This window comes from Pseudorasbora parva, chromosome 4, assembly GCF_024679245.1.
Source record: "Pseudorasbora parva isolate DD20220531a chromosome 4, ASM2467924v1, whole genome shotgun sequence".
Classification (NCBI taxonomy): domain Eukaryota; kingdom Metazoa; phylum Chordata; class Actinopteri; order Cypriniformes; family Gobionidae; genus Pseudorasbora; species Pseudorasbora parva.
The window spans coordinates 40,259,588-40,276,397 of record NC_090175.1 but is presented as its reverse complement, the minus strand read 5'-3'; the positions used below and the strand labels follow the sequence as shown (position 1 = coordinate 40,276,397).

At 38.2% G+C, this 16,810-nt stretch overlaps 1 long non-coding RNA gene across 1 annotated transcript; it reads left to right on the top strand.

Annotated features, from left to right (window-relative positions):
- The first annotated feature begins 5,290 nt into the window (after nucleotides 1-5,290).
- Nucleotides 5,291-9,019, top strand: LOC137074064 (uncharacterized). The gene is made up of 4 exons (XR_010904885.1): nucleotides 5,291-5,581; nucleotides 7,052-7,202; nucleotides 7,312-7,401; nucleotides 7,952-9,019. It is a non-coding gene; the product is annotated as an uncharacterized lncRNA (long non-coding RNA).
- Nucleotides 9,020-16,810: the final 7,791 nt, after the last annotated feature.

The following is a 16,810-nucleotide window of genomic DNA, read 5'->3' as shown; positions in this document are numbered from 1 at the left end:
TGAGTGTAGGCTAGCCTACACCAGGGCTATTCAAATCTTGCCCTAGAGGGCCAATGCGCTGCCGAGTTTAGCTCCAACCCTGATCATATACACCCACCTGTGATTTTCTAATGATCCTGAAGACATTGATTAGCATGTTTAGGTGTGTTTGATTAGGGTTGGAGCTAAACTCTGGAGCACATTGGCCCTCCAGGGCAAGATTTGAATAGCCCTGGTCTACACCAATGCCAAGTGAGAAGTGTCTGGTAAGGACCACTCTGCTGCATCACAAACATCTTGAAGAGCAAATCCTGACATAAGGGCCTTGGAGTATCGCTCCCCAGCCTGTGAGAGAGGCATCTGTCATTAGAGTCTTGAAGCACCACACATTGTAACCCTGGGATAAGAACCAAGGTTTCTTTCACATAACCAGGGAATTTAAGCATCGCTGTGTGACTCTGATCATAGGAATCATACTAACTTTTTGGCTTTTAGCTGTAACCCCAACTCTTTGTGGAGTTGTGGGCGAGAATAACATCTTGATGCCGAATCCGTCAACTGATTCGACTGAGCTAGCATCAACCAATCGTCACTTTTTGCCTTGTGTAAAGCAAGGAAAATGGCATTTAGCTTTAGGTAAACAAGGGAAATAATGAAGAGCACTCCTTTCTAGAGGTGGAAAAAAAAGTTCTTTATGACCTGCAAAATTTCTTTTAAAAATATTTTTAAAAAATGAAAAAAAAAAACCGAGTTGGCTGTTTTTGTCTATTGTAAGTTCTAATTTAAAATGTTTGTTATTTTAACATAATCTAGAGCCGGTTTCTAAGGTACTAGGCTATATAAATAAATAGTAATGAATTGAATAAAACATTGTTTAAATGTACACTCTTAGAAGAAAAGGTTCTATCGGCGCTACGTATTTGGAACCCTTAAAAGGTTATACGGGTCCTTCTCAAAAAATTTGCATATGTGATAAAAGTTCATTATTTTCCATAATGTAATGATAAAAATTAAACTTTCATATATTTTAGATTCATTGCACACCAACTGAAATATTTCAGGTCTTTTACTGTTTTAATACTGATGATTTTGGCATACAGCTCATGAAAACCCAAAATTCCTATCTCAAAAAATTAGCATATTTCATCCGACCAAAAAAAGAAGTGTTTTGAATACAAAAAAGGTCAACCTTCAAATAGTTATGTTCAGTTATGAACTCAGTACTTGGTCGCAGGGTGCGAACTACGGGGGAGCTAGGGGAAGCTCGGCTCCCCTAAATAAGGCATGGGCTCCCCTGAAAACATGATTTGTGAAATTTTGGGGGGTCTCAAAAAATATTGACACTGTGTTATTTTGAGGTGCAATTTCAGTTTTGTGTAATGTAATCATTGTGGATTATTATATGCAAAATTGCTAAAAATATATAATTAATTCATGCATGACGGCGAGTTAAATCTAATTCACATCAATAAAGATAACTATACATGCTGTTCTTGTCATGACCATCAAGGTGTGGTGGCGCCGCGGTGCAAATTCCACTCATGTTAGTTTTTTCTACGAATCTTTGCGTTGACATGTACTGAACTGGTACATGTCAATGCAAAGATTCGTAGAAAAAAACAAACAAACGAATATACACTTCTTGATCTTGGATTTCTGGACGAACAGCAAAGGAAGCTGACCCCAGGCCTCTGTGGTCGAGTCTGTGTTAAGGCATGTTATTCTCAATTATGTGTTGTGGCTGAGTTGATATAGGTATGTGTGACTATCGATGTCCTAAGCCTAGTTGAACGGAGGAATTATGGTATTCTTCTGTAGCCTGACGAGTAACTTTAACCGTTGTTCATGTGAACTCAAAGACAGCCGGATGCTTTGTTTATAGACGATTTGTGGGTGGTTTTTTGACCTATCAATTTGTGTTTTTTTTCCCTTTATTAAAATCAAAGATGTTCTTCAATGATTGTATTTTAAGAGCAGGGACACGTTGTGTGCATTTTGTTTTGTGATTTCACCGGAAAGAATAGTCTCTCTCCGCAATGGCATTAAGCGATATATTGACACGCTCGTCTGTGTGGGAAGGAATATACAAGTCCTCTTTGAGCCTCTTTTTGCCACACTTTTTCCTTCCCACAGACTTCCCACTGAGGTGCCTTGATACAACACTCTGGGAACAGACAGCCTCAGACAGTTCAGAAATTTGTTTCTGTGTCTTACCCTCTCGCTTGAGGGTGTCAATGATGGCCTTCTGGACAGGGTCGGGTCAGCAGTCTTACCCATGATTGCGGTTTTGAGTAATGAACCAGGCTGGGAGTTTTTAAAAGCCCCAGGAATCTTTTGAAGGTGTTTAGAATTAATTAGATGATTCAGATGATTAGGTTAATAGCTCGTTTAGAGAACCTTTTCATGATATGCTATTTTTTTTAGATTAAAAAAGACTATTTTTGAGACTATTTGAAGGTTGACCTTTTTTGTATTCAAAACACTTTTCTTTTTTTGGTCGGATGAAATTTGCTAATTTTTTGAGATAGGAATTTTGGGTTTTCATGAGCTGTATGCCAAAATCATCAGTATTAAAACAATAAAAGACCTGAAATATTTCAGTTGGTGTGCAATGAATCTAAAATATATGAAAGTTTAATTTTTATCATTACATTATGGAAAATAATGAACTTTTGTCACATATGCTAATTATTTGAGAAGGACCTGTATGCTCAGGCCCATTTTCACATCACAGGTTGTATTTCACGTTACACTTTAACAACTGAGTAAAATATGATTTATTCAGCCTGTTATTTATTTTATATTTGTTAAAACCATAATCATATGTTATGTTAACACCAACATTTTTCATACAATAAATGGAAAGCAGATAAAAATGGTCTCCTCCCCGTTTTTTTCTGATCCGTGACTCGTGATCCGTGATGTGATCCGAACCGTGAGTTTTGCGATCCGTTACACCACTTTATATATATATATATATATATATATATATATATATATATATATATATATATATATATATATATATATATATATATATATATATATATATATATATATATATATATATATATACATGTATGTGTGTATGTATGTTTGACAAACAACTCCAAATAAGACAAAGACTGTATCATACAGAGCACTAAAGAAAACACACAAGCTCTCACTGTTGTGTTTTAGATAGGCTTTATAGTTTCCTGGTTCATGACGCCACCCGCCTCTGATGTTTCGCCACACCATTGGACTGATTTCACATGTGCTTCAAGATGTCATCACGCATAATGCTCCCTCAGCGTCAAATGATGCAGTACGATTTCCCTTGAAATGATTGATTTATAAAGAAAACAGATATGTTCCTAATTCTGAGTATGTGACTGAAGTTCGCTGAATTTTCCAGCTGAATTTTGACTACAGGGGGAAAAGCAAGTTATTTAGTGATGTCAGAATGTACCAATACATAAATAAGCTGTTTGTCCCTGTGGGTACATTTGAGAGATCTCTCTGCCAGTGCCCATATCAGCCAACTGTAATCTATACTGACGCACCATGATGGGGAGAGAGCCAGTTATAGAAATGCATCTCAACCATCTTCTCATTACTCCCTTAAAAAACAAAAACAACAACAACAAAGCCTTAATGATACAAGCCATTCTTTTCCACTTTTAAAAATATATGATAGAACCGTGAGCATTTGGAAGCAGCCCTTTTCTCTCATTCGCTGCCAGACAAAGAAACAGAAACACTTGGAGCCATCATTAGAGCAAGTGCTTCAACACAACAGACGTAACACACATAATGAGACTGTCTGCATTACTGCGAGTTCTCTTCTCTCTTCCTTTTATACATTAGAAGATAATTCTTACCTCATCCACCACATACATCCAGGATTTTTTAATGGTGTTGTGTTGAAATGATTAATAAGAGAGCTTTCTAGTCCAACATTATTAACCAAAGAGATTAGAAACAATCTTAATGAAGTGAGCTCATAATGGAGAGGACGAAGAGGGGAATAGATTGAGGAAAGTAAATCCAAATGGGCTTCTTATTGGGGGGGGGGGGGGGGGGTCATCTTCCCTGCTTCATTTGAGGAAGTGTCATTGTATGCTGAATCTGTTCATGTTAATCTGACATATATAGGTCATTCCCACTACATGAAAAACTGCCCATTTATTGTAAAATCCAGATTTTCTTTTTTTATACCTTTATAATTTAGACAAAAATAATGTAAATGTTTTTTAAGAAAGTCTTCCTTCTAGGAAGCTCAATTTTTGGAGAGAAAACAATATTAGCAATGGATTTATGAATTCAGTGATTCTTTATGAGTTACATCCTCAAGATTATTGTAAATTTAAGGAAACAAATTAAGTAGTAATTATCTAAACCTCATACGAGCTGATATAATAACTAACTTTAGCTCTTTATTTCCACCCTGTTCCTATTTGACTTGATGGGAACGTTTTATTGCCATTATAAAGTTCATAACCCTAGCATGCTTGTAAATAATCTCTTACAATTGAGTCACATTAACAATCAAGTTATTTCAAGAGCAAGTAATTCATGATATAAATTGCAATCAAAATTATTCACCCCCTTGACCTCCAAGACATTTTTCTGCCAACAACAAAATGAAACAATTCAACAAAGGCATCAGTAAACTATTAAAGAAAGCTTTGCAAGTAAATTGGATGTGAACATTCGTGTTTAAAAATGATTAAATCGCCAAAAGTCACATTTTGTGCAGATCTTTTAATCTTTATTCTCCAATAAACATGCAAGTGCTTAGAAGCTTCGGTCACCTTTCTGCTGCAATCTTGGCCCATCCCTTGCTTGAAAAAGATTCTCACGGATAATCTTTGGTCTTCACGTTACCATTGCTTTCTTCAAAATCCACCAAATATTTTCAATGAGATTTAGATCTGAAGACTGTATAGGCCACTTGAGAGCATTCTACGACTGATCCCTGAAGCTTCAGTAGAGTTGGATGTATATTTGGGATGGCTGTCCTCCAGGAGAGTCCATTGATCATCAAGCTTCAGTCTTCAGTCATAGGCATCTAGACGGAGTAAACCCAGCCTGATCTGCCGGTGATTTGATTTTGTCCTGCAACACAGTCTGGAAACCTGTACATTCATTTCTACTGCTTCTGTTACACTTTAGCGGGAACCAATCACAGACTGGCTTATCGACCTGGCACACTGAAAAAAGTATAACTTTAGTGTTGTTCGTTTAATGTGTATTTTCTCATTGAAATAGCTTGATTTTTTTAATTTTTTCATGTCAAGTAAACATTTTAGCTTAGATTTATGGTTCAATCCATTTTTTTTACATTGATAGAATCTAAATGGGCAGCGGGACATTAAACTGAATTTATTAATTTGATCAGAGCATTTTTTTTAGATTAAGCAGGATTTGCACATGCGCATTGTTGACTTGCAGATCCCGCTCTCTGTGGTTCAAAAAAAAAAAAAAAAAAGTCTGAGAACTGTCTGAGAAGAACACAGCACGAACTTGAGCAGTGGCCGTGACAATAACGTTACATTTCAACGGACGTCAGACCCATCCAGCCAGGCTCCGAGACAGAACTACGAGGAACATTGATAAGGTAAGAGAAACTTTGTCTACCGTTAACGTTTTTACCTCAAGTATATCGGACGGGACTTGAGTCTGGCCGTAATTTCAGCGCTAACGCTTGATAGCGTGTAAATTAACTTTTAAGATAGCACTCGAAATGTTCGTAATCTTCATTCAAACTATAACGTTCGGTTATTTTAGCCCCTCATTGGGCGGGTGAGTAATAACCTAAATGCATGCAAACTATCTAAATTCATTTTGTGGGGGCATTGACCGTGTCAAGGGAAAGAGTTAACAATAATATTTCTCGAAACAAGTGCAGTTATAGCCTATATAAGCTACAATATTTTCTGCTTAACTTTTATTAGACTCCAGTTCAAAAGAAAAGTGTGTTTTTTCGCTGAGCACATTCTCTGCAGTCCGAGCGCGCTGAAGCGCTTGCTCATATATCTGAGGTAAATCATTAACACCATCACTGCTTAAGTATTGAACTAAATACATTACAATCGGCTAAAACGAATAAGCAGGTTACTTTTCTGAAAAAGAGTGCTCCCGAGTCTGTGTTTCTCACAGTTTGCATGAATCGCAGCACAGTTCCACACACACACACAAAATACCGACAGTTCAATAGTGAAACTCGCAGCTCTTAAAGGGGCCACACTCTATTCCAGCTCTTAAAGGGTTAGTTCACCCAAAAATGAAATTAATGTCATTAACTCCTCACCCTAATGTCGTTCCTTACTTTTAAGACCTCCATCTTCACACACAGTTTAAGATATTTTATATTTTAGTCCCAGAGCATATGCAGTCAATGCCCACTTTACTGTCCATTTCCAGAAAGCTAATAAAAACATAATCAAAGTAGTCCATATGTGACATCAGTTGGTTGATTAGATTCTCTTGAAGCATCGAAAATACATTTTGGTCCAAAAATATCAAAAAGACTCTATTCAGCATTGTCTTCTCTTTCGTGTTCCTAAAAAAAGATTAAAACGGTTCGTGAATCAGTGAATTGATCAATGATTCGGATCGCCAATGTCACGTGATTTCAGCAGTTTGGGAGTTTGACACGGGATCTGAACTGCTGAAATCACGTGACATTGGCGATCCGAATCATTGATTAATTCACTGATTCATGAACCATTTTAATCTTTTTTTGAGGAACACGTCGTAGATTGAAAGTCATAGTTTTTGTGATACTTGGACCAAAATGTATTTTCGATGCTTCGAGATTCGAATTAACTAACTGATGTCACATATGGACTGCTTTGATGATGATTTTATGAAAGTGAATGTTTTAGGTCGGCATATAGCAGAGAATAGACTGGGCACACGACTACTCGTTTACGTATGGCATTTGCCATACCCTGGCATTCCACATTTTTAGACCTAACTGTTGATTCACTAATGAGTTGTTGTTGTAATTTAGTACGGTTGTGCTGGGGATTCTTTTTTGTGTTCACCATCTTCTAAACTTATTTCTGTATGCTCTACTTTTAAGATCAATTTAAGTTCATGCGAATTACAACAGTTCCTTTGAAACAAGTTGGATTACAAGTTCTTGGTGCAGTTGGACAAGCACTCCACCAAACTGTTGGAGGTCATCAGGAGCAAGGGAGGAGTCCACCAGGACATTGCAGGTTTTAGATGAGGTATCTATGAATTTGATAATCATTGGGATCCATGGCTGAATAGTGTTTTTTTTTTTTTTTTTTTTTTGTAATTGTTTAATTTTAATTCATAGTTATTGTTCTTACTCAGACTGCAGACATCACCATCAGAAGAGAATGCATCCTCAAATCTCTGATCTACCTCGGCGAACCTTTTGCGCACCTTTTCAAACAATACCAGGTAAGGGCATCTCTCTCACTTGCTCACACAAATAACACCTACAGACTAACATGGTCATAGTCTAGGTTTTCCTAGCCACTTTTAATAAATAGGGGTGTGATGAGAAACTCAGCTCACAAGATGAGATTTTAACACTATTTATGAGAAATCTTTGTTGCTGAATTTTGAGCTGTGAACACTTAGACCATGTCCAGACGTACCAAAACAATCTTTTTTTTCCTTGTCTTCCCTGGAACACTGTCAAAATAAGTGTGTCCAAAGGAATCCATTTGCAAATGACTTAACACCTATATGCTATGTAAAATCCCTGCCTGGTCCTCTCTCTTCCTTCACTGTCGTCGCTCCTCCTTTTATTCTCCCTTTACTCCTCTGTGAAAGCTCTGAGACCAGTGTGACGTGCAGTTGGCACTGATCATCCAATTACTTACCGGCCTCGCTTTGCTCTCACTCGTCACGCACCTATTCAAGTTCAGTTTAGAGTGTATAAGAGCTGAAAATGGGAGAGTTCTGAAACTATAATGTACTTATTTTCTCTTTCTTTTTTATGCAGGAAAATGAGATTGAAGAACTGGAGCAAACAACCATGGCGATCTTTATCACTGGGAAAGAGGATCCTCTTCATCCACCAAAAGACATTAAAATTGTAATTGAAGGATCAGAGGTCCGGAACCTGCTTGCTATATTGCATACAAATAGGTTATATTTAAAGGTTTAGTTCGCCCAAAAACGAATATTCTGTCATTAAAGGTCCCGTTCTTCGCAATTCTATCTTTCAAACTTTAGTTAGTGTGAAATGTTGCTGTTAGAGCATAAATAATACCTGTAAAATTATAAAGCTCAAAGTTCAATGCCAAGCGAGATATTTTATTTAACAGAAGTTCCCTTTCAAAGCCTACAGCGAACGGCCGGTTTGGACTACACCCCTGCACTTCCTGCTGTAATGACGTCACTAGAACCGTTTGTTGACTAACCCTCCACCCACAAGAACACACAAAATAGGGGGCGTGGTCTCGTTGCTCTCCTACGTGGAGAAGAGCGCGCATTCAGCGCTTGCATCGCCCCGTTATGGTAAGAGGCGGGACCTTTCCGGGCAAAGTGCTAAGCTGCTGTCCAATCACATCACGGGAAGCGCTGGCCCAATCAGAACTCTTTATGGGTCTTAAGAGAGAGAAATGACATTGGTGTCATTATAGGCCTTTCTGAGCCATCGGATTTCAACTAAAATATCTTCAATTGTGTTCCGAAGATGAACAGAGGTCTCACAAGTGTCGAACAACATGAGGATAAGTGATTAATGACAGAATTTTTATTTTTGGGTAAACTAACCCTTTAAATGTAGAGCTTACAGCTCTGTATCAGAAACTGATGCAGTGATCACTGTTCACTGTCTGAGGAGCAGTTCCAGGATTTGTCTCTGGTGTTCAGCTGAAAGAGATTGTTCATCATCATATACATTTATGGACATGAAATACATTTGTATCTTAATATTTTAATTGTATTTTAGGATGTTTTATGGTGAACTGTGTTGTCAGGACAAACATTCCTAATTTAATATTACTACTAATGTGATGTCATCAAGTGGTGATTTGATTATTTGTAACAAATTTGTATTTTTGTGTGAAGCAAACTGTTCTTCATACATGTGAACATGTTCATTGAACAATAAATATAAATGTGTTCTAAAGGAAAGTGTTATGATAGTCATTGATCAAAATGTTTTAAAAGCTTTTTTTTGTTTTGATTATACATTTTAAATAATGACATCTTAATTTGAGACAACCTAAAATAATTAATTTACTTTGGCCTATAAATATTACTTTGTTTTAATTTAAATAATTAGTTTATCCCAACATAAAATAATTGATTTGTTAGTTTGATCCAATTTAAAATAATTAGTTTGTTCCAATCTAAAATAATTAGTTTGATCAACCTTTAAAAAGTGGTTGCATGGATTTAAACTTTTCAAATTAAACTAAATTAAATTATTTACTTGAGTCAATGTAAAATATTTCGTGTGATCGATTACTTCAATTTTTTTAAGTTGATCCAAGGGTTTTATTTTTTCAGTGCACGCTATTGGTTGGTTTAACACGAACTTGTGGTCTGATTGAAGGACTAACCATTTGCATACAGAGTCATTCAAAAAATGCTCGTTGATCACACCGCTTATGCAGTAGAAAATACAGAGCAGACTCCCCAGACCAATGTTCAGTCTTAAATTGAGCTTGGTCTGTTGATAGCCAGACAAGAAGGCATCGCCATCTTTGCCAAAATGGCTTAATACTTCAAAGAATTCATGATGTCATTCATACAGTTAAGATGTTTACTTCCTGCAACAGCAAAGCACTCCCATATAAAAGACTGGACCATCTTTGTGTTTGACCATGGAGATGGTGTTCTTCTGCTCATAAGCTATGCCTTTTTTGCATTAGTCATACTGCTGAACCATGGGTCTAAAAAGCTCTAGTGTGGTCATATCACTTCATACATTTTTTTCTAGAATTCCACAGGTCTATCCCAAATAAATTTCAACATATTCAAGTTCGCCTTTTATGTTCTTCTTGGTCAAGAGTGGCATTCAGCAAGACGTCCCAACATAAAGGCCATAATGGTGTTCTTCTGATACTCTACATTTAAATGTTTTTTTTTTTGTTTTTTTTCATCTTGCAAGTTTTGGGCAGTAAATTGAGTGTTTTCATCAGTTACTCTTGATCAAATATTTTAAGAAGAAATGTAAAAAACAATATCCATGTTTAAAACTTTTTAAAGTAAATTATCTCTGTTCCACCAGATTGCCTTCGTTATTCAATTATGGATTGAAAGTGTAGTCTTGAATCCATAACACTTAAAGTGTAGTGCTTCATGCAGCTCAAAAAATGCTTACGCTACGTCTGACGATGTGCACACCAGTTACGTTTTTTTTTCCGCAATCTGTTGGAAGCTAGATATTTTACTAATATTATTTTACTTTTAAATATGGATATTTCTTTTTTTTACACAAACGCTTCAGAAGACCTTTATTAACCACCCGGAGCCATGTGGAGCAGTTATATGATGGATAGATGCACTTTTATGGACTTCAAAAGCAAATCAACAATTCACTGCCATTATAAAGCTTGAAAGCTTTTTATTCTATTCAGAAACCATGAGAAAAAGGTGAATAAAGACTAAGAAGCAGTGTTCATAAATGATTAATTTTTTAACTAGTTTGTTAAAAACAAAACAAAAAGTTAATTTTTTTATTATTAAATGCAATTTTTTATATGAAAATTTTAATATAGTAAATATTGTATTTTCCTTAATATTTTAGTTTGTCCTGTATATTGTTTTGATTAGATCAGATAACATTTCATCACTTGGTCATATGGTCATGTTACAATGTGCCCCTCACATGTTAAAGTGCCCTATATGGGAAAATAGGTGGGGAAAAAATAAATACTATGAAAATCCAAGTGGATTTACACAAACTGAGAAACCAAAGTGTTAGTTTGTGTCCCACTCTCCCCTACTCCAGGACAGACTGGAAAGCTGGACAGTATTCTCTGAGATGGTCCTCAGCTGGTTTTGATCAAATTTAGAAAGCAGGGATTACAATGTGAACAACTAAAAATCAGATATGAACCATGCTGTCCCCCAGGCTCAATTCTTGGACCTATCCTGTTCCATTTGTATGCTCTTAAAGGCTAGATTATCCAAAAAAACAATATTGCTTATCAGACTTGTAGCTATGCAGAAAACACCTATTTTTACATATAGCTCTAACATTAAACTGTTATACACTGTAAAAAAAAAAAGAAAAAAAAAGAGACTGTATAAATAGGGCACAATGTACTGTATAAATATGAAGGAATTTTCCGTATTGTTTTACAGGTGTTTTACCTGTATTTTGAATTGCACATTGCATTAGTTTGTGTTTTATGGGTTAATGGGAATGTCCATAAAATTACTGGATAATGTACTGGCAGAAAATTACCAGTACATTTTCCGTTTTTATTTTTTACAATGTAGCTCCATAGACGACATGCTTGTGCATCAATGAATTTAATTAAAAATATATACTAAGAATTACGTTCAGTGTATCCAAACCAGACCTACAAGTAAACGTTCAATCTAAGAAAAAACTTAAAAATAGGGTATACTGTCAATCACAGAGGTAAGAGTAACGTGAAACAGTTTATTTGACAGAGGTAACGGACACATGCAGAACACAGAATTATATCTTGACATAAAGTAACACTAGCTGACTAATGATTGAAAACTTTCCTTACTGATGATTGATGTATCCCCCGCCTGGGATAGCTTCTTTGAGAAGGTACATAGATGGAGTCTTAAGGGTTCCCCGTGCTGCTGTGACAGCACAGCTCCGACCCCGGTGGATGAGGCATCCACCTCCACGATGAACTGATGGTTAGGATCAGGGTGAACCAGGATCAGAGCGGACTGGAAGGCGAGCTTCAACTGCTGGAAGGCTTCAGTGGCGGATGGATTCCAGGACAGAGACTCTTGGGCGGTTTCTCAACAGGGAGGTGAATGAGGAGCTGAGCAGACTGTAGTTGTGGATGAAGCGTCAGTAGAAGTTGGCGAATCCCAGGAATCGTTGCAACTCTTTGATAGTGCTGGGTAATGGCCCAGCTTCCTCTGGTCCATCTTGACACCGTGGTTGTCAATGATATAACCTAGGTACTGGACTGAGGTGGTATGGAACTCAGACTTCTCCAACTTGAGATACAGGTGATGCTCACAGAGTTTTTGGAGGACTTGAAGTACATGCTCTTCGTGCTCCCTCAGGTTACTAGAGTAGATGAGGATATCATTTATATAGACGATGATAAACTTGTTCAGAAATTATTGTTCATATAGTTCTGGAAGACGGAAAGTGAGTTGGACAACCCATATGGCGTCACCTGGTACTCGTAGTGCCCAGAAGGGGTGATGAAGGCGGTCTTCCACTCGTCACCATTCTGGATGCGAATGAGGTTATAGGCGCTTCTTAAGTTGAGCTTGGAGAAGATGGCGGCCCCTCTGAGCTGTGATGATGGGTGATTCATTCCAAATAAATAAAAGAAAAAAAATTGATAAAAGTAATCCACACGACTTTGAGTGGTTAATAAAGGCCTTCTGAAGCAAATCGGTGGGTGTGTGTAAGAGAAATATCCATATTTAACCCATTGTAAAGTAAAATATCTAGCTTCCGGCAGATCGCCCTCTGTATTCAACTTACGAAAAAGGTGTAACTGGCGCGACGGTGACGCCGGACATAACGTAAATACTTTCTTCGCAAGTTGAAGTAAGGCAGTCTGCCAGAAGCTTGATATTTTACTTTATAACGTATAAGATATTTTTCTTACACAGTTTTTTAATACAATTCTGATTGTATTCGTCTGAAAGAAAAATGTCATACACCTAGGGTGGCTTGAGGGTGAGTAAATTATGGGATTATTTTCATTTTTTGGGTGAACTATCACTTTACAGAGAATACAGAGAAAACTATCACTTTGCAATGAGACAATTAATTAGACAACAGGTGAGTGGGATCATTCATCAAATACAAAACACAACCATAACTGAACAGCGTTTGTGCCGTGACACTCGCTCTGCGACACGCATTGTATTGAACAGACACGCTCAGTTTTTTTAATTGTAGTGCCTGTTCTCCGACTGAACTGATTTTATGAAAATGAACGTGGTGGGAAAGTGATCAGCAATTAAGTAGCGGCAGCTTTGGGAGTGGCTTCATAGGGCAGCGAAGCAATGCATTCTGGGAATTGTTGTCTTTCATCCCCATGAGACAAAAATACATTTTCTGTCTTCTCTCAGTCTAGAAGGCACCAAATTCAAAAATATTTTCAAATTTCTACTACATTAATGTTTAAATACAGATTCATCTTCCCCAGTGCTGAAGTACCCCTTTAATTTCTTTCCAACACCCACAAAGGTTGTTTAAACTCCTCTTCCTCTTCTACTTCTTCCAGCATACATCATGCAGTTGAGTTCTGTTGACAACTATGCATCACTCCATTGCTCTGATTGGTTAGTAGGTCTATCCAATTGAGGTCTTTCCTGGTTTGGTTAAAACACACCTTGTGTGCACTCAACACGCCTTACTCTCTTTTAAAAGCTCTACACATTAGGCTGCACACATCATACTTCTACCAATAACAAGACCCAAGAAGGGTATGTGAGTTGTACATGTGGATGCCTTAGCAGGTGTTTCACTGCACACCTCACTTCTTTTAATGCCTAAATTCGTTGTGTGTGTGTGTGTGTGGGGGGGGGGGGGGGGGATCTGGGTAGATACTCACCCTGCATATCCACTTTTTTAATGCAATATATCTGACAAAGCCCACAATTTAGTTATTCACACTCATACATAGGGCGAGAGTGGTGGGTTGAGAATTGGCTCTGGGGTTGGGGCGTGGTAGGTTGTGGGGGGTGGGGGTGTGCTGGGGGCCTGATGGCACGCAGGGCCTCCCCTCTGCCGCCCCACCATGGTATACCTTGTGCGGGGGCCAGGGAGCACTGTGGCTTTGTATGGGTGCCCAGGCAGTCTGCTTAATCAGTCAGTCAATCAATTATTTCTATTTTTCTTTCATTTATTTATCGGTGACTAAATGACAGAGTCCGTAATGACAAAGTGTGCCAAAGCTCACAAAAAGAGTACACGTTTAAATCGTGCTATAAGTAGGCAAATGGGATGCAGCTATTCTGACAAGAATTGAGCATGACGAAGTCAGGCTAATTCACAGGTGTTTTAACCATATTTTAAATTATGCATTATAATGTTGTTTTATATTAGATTTTTTTTATTTAAAAAAATCCTTCCCCTCTTTCCTTTTTTTAAAATGTATCAGTTGTCTATTGTGTATTTTTTTCTTCTTGTTTGTTTTTCTCCACACTATTATGTATTATGTACAATTACTGTATGTATTTCATGAATAAAAAATTAAAAAAATGTTTAAAAAATAGTGTTAAAAAATTACCATAAACGTAATGAATAATTGCCTTTAAGGTTTAATGACCTTTTCTATCTTCTAGTGTGTTATATAGCTTACCCTTATACACAAAATGTTCATGTTCATTATGCCAAAATCCTCCTTTTTATCAGAGGTAAATGTGCACATGTTTTTTTTTACTGCTTATAATAATCTCAAAGAACACAAACTCCATTTCAAAATGTCAAAATATTGAATACTTCAGGGTTTTGTTGTGTTTTCTCTTCAGGCTGAAAGGCAGCTGTTTCATAGACAGAAGAGAAAAAAAGTTGTCTAAGAACCACAACGAAATGTCTATCTCTTGTTGCTAAGCAACAGATGTTGCCCAAGTGCCGCTTAATTACACCCAATGTGTAGAGCTTATTGGAAATGTGAGTTTGTAAATTGTAGTATCTTGTCAATTTTTGTATCATAAGTCTGCTGTGTGGCGTCTTTTGTCATGGTATCTGTTGGTTCATTCTCAATGACTGTCGTCTCTGCTCCTTGTTGTAAGTGTAGCTCATGGCGGCTGTCAGGAGTGTTTAAGTGCATGAGGCTCAAAAGTGAAGAAGAGGTGACCATCCTCCCTCTGGACAGACTCATCCTCACATTGTTCACATCCTCTACTATTTCTATTCCCCTTCACTCTATTACCCTTCACACTTTCTGTCCAACTGTCCGACATTTCTGTTTGATTAGTAGCCAGCTAGTGATGAATGACTAAAAAATGTATCAACTCTTATGTTCAGGAAATGCTGCTAGGTGATTTTTTTTCCTGTCACTAAGATTTATTTGGTCATCAGCGTTTTCCATATATACACATACTGTAGCCTAGCTGTTTATTTCAAAAGACAACAACAAAAAATAACAAACATATATTTATATGTTAAAAATACATTTACACCTTGAATTCTTGTTTGCATGTCCTCAATCCAAGCACACACGTAACACTATTTTAAAATAAACTCTTTTAAACAACATAATCGAACATTAATCATTAAACAAGTCTCCACATTTTCTCATCTTGCTAAAAAAAGCATTCAAATATATATTTTAAAACTTTATTTCAACATAGAGTTAAAAATCTGAGCGCATGGTGCAGGTGCACTTAGGGCATGTCTGAAATCCACTTTTGCAGAAAAAAAAGTGCATTGTCCAAAAGGGTTGTACCTATTCTCTTTATTGTGCATAATGTCCATTAAACAAATCAAAAACTCATCTCTTATTTCCTTTAAAAGCCAGTTGCACTTGCACCATGGCGGATTTGCTATTAACATGACAGAATTTGCAATCAGAAAGACTGAATGCTTCTCCAGAGAGGAATCTTTTTATCCTATAGGCCCTATTATATAGGCTGCAGTCCACTCGACTGAATCCAACTCCATACCGAGAAAAGAGATCCTCTTCACGAGGGCGAGTTTGCTCTTTTCCCAGTTGACCCGAAGACCCAACTGGCTGAGGTGTCTGAGCAACATGTCCCTGTGTTCGCACAACTGCTCCCGGGACTGTGCTAGTATGAGCCAGTCGTCGAGATAGTTGAGAATGCAAACGCCCTTTTCTCTCAGGGGCACAAGGGCCCCCTCTGTGAACCTTCATAAAGATATGGGGGGACAGGGCCAGCCCGAAGGGTAGGACTTTGTACTGATCTTGCCCCTTGAATGCAAAGCGCAGAAACTGCCTGTGTCAGGGGAGAATCGAGACATGAAAGTATGCGTCCTTCAGGTCGATCGCTGCAAACCAATCTTGAGGAACTCGAAAATTTGTTTCTGCGTGAGCATCCAGAATGGTAACCTGTGAAGGCTTTAAATCAGAACTCGCAGGTCCAAGATCGGCCATAACCCATCTGTCTTCTTGGGTAAAATGAAGTACGGGCTGTAGAAGCCTGTCCTCATAACGGCTGGAGGGACCGGCTCTATCATGTCCTTTGCCAGAAGGACTGTGATTTCCGCATGCCAGACATGGGCGTCTGCAGCTTTCACCGAGGTGAAGCGGACGCCCGTGAACCTGGGGGGACGCTGGGCGAACTGAATCACATAGCCGAGCCTGATGGTCCGAATGAGCCAGCGAGATGGACTGGGGAGCTCTAACCAGGCTCGCAGAGACCGAACAAGCGGGATCATTGGGACCACCGGTGTATCCACCGTAGGGCAGCGAGGTGGAATACAGGCACCGGTCTGGGGCGGCTGTCTCGTGGAGGCGGTCCACACGGAGGTTGTGGGGTGTCTGTGCGTCGTCTGCTGCTGCCCGCTGGCGACACACAAGGAAGATGAGTGTGGTCCGCCGTTTGACCAGCCACAACTCTCCGAGCCCCCTGGGGACCCGGAGATGAAGGAAACTGCTCTTTTATTGAAAATTTGGGCGGCAGAACAGAAATAAAACGGAACATAAGATTCTCCGCCCGGCCTTCCTGCGGGGGATGGAGCATTGTGGTCACCGTC